At 34.3% G+C, this 4,557-nt stretch overlaps 1 long non-coding RNA gene across 1 annotated transcript; it reads right to left on the bottom strand.

Annotated features, from left to right (window-relative positions):
• Positions 1–574: 574 nt before the first annotated feature.
• On the bottom strand, positions 575–1,714 carry LOC138239368 (uncharacterized). The gene is made up of 3 exons (XR_011189826.1): positions 1,637–1,714; positions 1,293–1,342; positions 575–823 (listed from the first exon to the last, which is right to left on the bottom strand). It is a non-coding gene; the product is annotated as an uncharacterized lncRNA (long non-coding RNA).
• Between the last annotated feature and the right edge of the window lie 2,843 nt (positions 1,715–4,557).

Here is a 4,557-nt window from a genome sequence, read left to right as displayed (position 1 = left end):
GCTTAGAAATCAGTACAGGATCGGTACCATTTGCAATCTATTTCAATACTTTAGGAGCTGAAAGCAAATTAAATTAATATGTCTCACACACAATGTTGAAATCAATAAGGATATTATTAAGATCTCAGCTAGAACATAAACAAGAAGACACAGGTGTCCTTTAGGACTAGGGTTGTGAACCGCTTGTCTACAATTCTCCTGAAGAACTAGTATTCATGCCTTTACCAGTATTTTACTCTTATTCTCAATGTTTGGGTAAGGTTTGGCATGTTCACTTTCCTTTCTCAATAACTGACTTATGCAGCTTCAGGAAACGTAGATGTGTCTCCCACCTTTACAAGAATTCTTTCCATATTTCTGTACCATTGCCATTAAGATGGACAAGTCTTGGCTTGTTTTTTGTAGATGTTTTTGCCCATCCATGTGAAGAAATGTGTTGCTCTGAAATAATGCTTTAGAAAAACAAAAATAACTTTATTTTTCAAATAATTAATATTAATATATAAAATAGAATATATAAATGTCTATGTGTGATATTTAATGTGATTTATGTGTGATTTTAAAAACACCTGTTCATATCAATCAAGAAACATGTCATGGCTTACTATGGTGATAATTTAGTAGTTGCCTGCTTACATGATTTGAATATAGATGTTCCTGAAATACCACACTAAGAAGCACTAAAGTCACTGAAGCATAGAGAAAAGCTTAAAAATAACAAAGCGCCAGACTTCGATGACATTCATCCAGGAATGTTGAAGTATGATGGTGAAGAAATCATACCAGCCCTTCCCTTTCTGTGCAATAGGATCTGAGGGAATACCTGAAGAATGGATATTTTGTGTGATTATAATATTTCCTAAGACGATTTAAATGAAAGGTCAAGCTGGAAGGAAGTGAAATTTCTGCGTGTTCTTTTAAATATAATACTTTTTTAAACAAATATCTTGTTTCACAAGCAAGAGCTCATGTGCAATTCCTATATTCACATAGAGAGGAATTATTGAGCGTAGAAATGAATTTTAAAGAAGAAAAGCAATAATTATTCTTAATTAGAAAGAGCATTTTTATTATTCTATAAGACACGTTTGGTTTAGTCTGATGATAATGTATGATTAATTATGTTGCCCCCACACTCCAACTGTTAAAATATTATTCCCATAAACTCATTTATTTAAGACTAGTTTTATACATTAAAACCGTGATAAAAACCTGATTTTTTCAACATATTTTACATTTTCTTTATCTACTGAGAACTGTTTTTTTAAGTAGCTGTTCAGCTGGGTACTTACAGTATTCGTTGGCTATTTCTTGGGGCTGGGGATATTCAACTTTCATGAACCTGAAAGTGATAAGACAAATATGGGATCAACATGCTCTCAGAGATTGAGTACAGGTAGGCGTCATTTCTGAATTGGTGGCACTTGGATATGTCCATTTGGAGCTTGCTGATGGAAGACTTTGGTTTTCTGAATACTAAGTGTCCCATGTTAACATATGTCTCTGAAATATCTGGACAAATGTCTAGAGATTCATTCCTGTCAATGCACATATTTGAGCATCATCAGTATATTGGAGTTCAATGACTGTCAGGAAGGATTTATATTGTAGGGTGGAGATTAAATAAATTACTGACCATAAAGTAAGTATTTTTCACCCTAGCATGGAGCCCATCTGTAATCCAAAGGAGAATTGCCTTCAAAATATTAAAAACAGAGTTGTTTTGATGAGACACCCTTTGTTTAATCTAGTCTGGGCTTTAATGATCTCTGTAATGATCTATTTCTGAGGATAACTTCAACTGGAATGAATGAATGATTAAACCTAAGGATACCTTAACAGTATTCTGCATAAATGTTTTACATTTTAAAAATATTAGAAAGTGATTTGCTTAAGAAGAGGAAATGCACTTAATATGTGGTGGTGATCTCCATATGCATGTAAAGCAATAGCAGTTTCCTCTCTGAGGCAACGGAGGCAGCAAAATCTTAAGGTATAAATACTAAAAGATATAAAATATACTACAAAGGAACAAGTAATAGGTTTATTCCATGCTGAAAAAAAGAAGAAAGAGAACACAACGTTTCGGCCGTGGAGCCTTCTTCAGGTGTGACCTTCTTCAGGTTCACACCTGAAGAAGGCTCCACGGCCGAAACGTTGTGTTCTCTTTCTTCTTTTTTTCAGCATGGAATAAACCTATTACTTGTTCCTTTGCAGCCTACGCATGCTGACGCAGCTACCCACCTAAAATATACTACAGTGCTTAAAAGCATATTTTGATCGCAACGTCAGTTGTTCAGTGATAAGAGGATTTGTCACAATAGTTGGCAACAAAGCCTCTCTGCTTCCTCCAGTCCACTGTCTTTCCACAGTCTTCACTTGCTTTAAATTAAATTTACAGTATGTCACGCTTTATTGTAATGGATTATAAGTGATCAGGTGTTTACAGCTTTCTACTGACCAGTAAGTCATTAACCTTCTGAAACACTGTGTGACACAACGTGACATTTCTGTTGTTCTGTTCTGTTGTGATGTCTGACAACTAACACCTTTCTCCTCTTTCTAAGGGGCAATCATTACAGACATTATGGATAGCTGCTTAAGTCATTTGAAAACAAACTGCTTTTAAAAGCCAAATAAAGTTGTTTACAGTACATGTTCATGGATATTTCAGAGTACAACACATTAGCGTGAGAAACTTATTTATGGACATTATAAACCTACTGCTCAGATGTTTTAAAGCTATTGTTCAGGGCAATAATTCCACCCTCTTTTCATTTTTGTAATTTTGTCCCCCCAATCTTAGTTGTCACCACTGAAATAAGGCCCTCTGTTATTTCATGATGTTTGAGTTTTGCACTTCAGTCTTGCTGTTTGAAAAAGTAATTATGTAAGTGGTTTGTAGTATCTTTTTTGATACAAAATAAACTCCTCAAAGTCTGTTGGTATTTTTATATAACAGAATTTTGTAAGCTATAAAAAGAGAAAAATGAATGGATAATAAAAGCTTATGAAATTGTATTGGCTGCTTTCTATCTCCAGTGTAGAAACTGTGAATTAATGAATCAGGATTCAGTAGAATTACATCAAAAATGCGTCCTGAAGTAGTCCGATATGAAATCAACAGACTGCAGATGCAGTGTGTCCATACTTAGGAAGATATTAGGGAAAATCTGTCTTTGTGGGAGCATAGGAAAGTGTCATTTTAGTCTGGAACAAACTAGACAACAAAGTTACACAATACAATATTAAATTTGTTCTGAACGAACATTTTAATGGTATCTTAAGACAAAGAATTAAAATACATTATTTGCTTAGTTTTACCATGCACATTTTAAAGCACTTTATAATTTTAATTAATCTTTCAAGTAGTTTTCCTTGTAGTGTTTATTGTTTCTTTGTTCCTCATGACCACAAATTATGTTTAAAATAAATCATCATGGCCCTTTAACATTTGTCTTTTTCACAATAGTTTCTTTTTAGGCCATCGATAAAAGGCAAGTACATTTCCATTTCTATTTTACACCCTGGGTGAAGCCCTCAACCTGAATCAATCTTATTCCTGCAAGCGATCAGAGTTGAAAAGTTTTCATTTCCCCAAAAAATATTAGGCCCAGGTGAGAAACATAAATAACAATAAACACAAAACTAATGCAAGGGTCACTTTTCTTTCTATTCACCACAGCATTGTTGGTGTTGTTTGCTACTACCACTTTCATTCTAAAAGTCACATATTCACAGGAATGTGAATGTTGAATAACAATGAGAACAAAGCAATCAAGGTTTAGATTATGAAAGCCTCATCTCTTAGGATTGAGAGGGGCTTCTGCTGCAAAAGAAGCTGCTGCAGCCTCTACAAATATATATTCAGTAGTACACAAATAAAACAACCACCCAGAGAGGGTTATTTAGAAACCTTATTTACTGCATCTCTTGCAGAAAATGCCCTGCCATTTATATTGATGAGACAGGAAGAGGACTGTACAGGGAACATGACAGAGCAGCGAGGATTGAAGATCTCCCCAAGCTGATCATTACTCATTTCAAATTTCCCGGACATTTCACTGACTTGTCTGTGTGTATCCTTTTACAGGCATTAAAAGTCTATTACTCAGAAGCCAAGAATATCCTTAAACATGCATCACACCTGTCCCCTTACCTCCATTATACACTCATTTATTTTTAGAATCTTCTTTTTAAAAATGTCAGCCTTTCACACCTCTCCCGCAAAACTCCATTTATTTGGACAGCGTCTCACATACTATGACCATTGTCATATGCTCTGTACTCTGTTCTCCTTTGCTTGATATTTCTACAACTTTTCTCTCTCTCTCTCTCCTATTTGAAGAAAGCACAACAGTTGAATTGGTTTTACTTTTTAGTGTGGAATTAACCTCTAATTGGTTAAATGGGTTTTAGGATTGTTTCCATATACTGTGGTTGAATAGTTGTTTATTACATGTAGCTAGTATATTTATTCAACATATTCTCTTACACATTCAAATCAAATATCACTTCAGTTTTTATTTAAAAGGTCAAAACAATATTATGTGTAGT

Source organism: Lepisosteus oculatus, chromosome 6 (genome assembly GCF_040954835.1).
Source record: "Lepisosteus oculatus isolate fLepOcu1 chromosome 6, fLepOcu1.hap2, whole genome shotgun sequence".
NCBI classification, from domain to species: Eukaryota; Metazoa; Chordata; class Actinopteri; order Semionotiformes; family Lepisosteidae; genus Lepisosteus; species Lepisosteus oculatus.
Note: the sequence above shows the minus strand (reverse complement) of the source record. Positions and strands in the feature narration are given on the sequence as shown.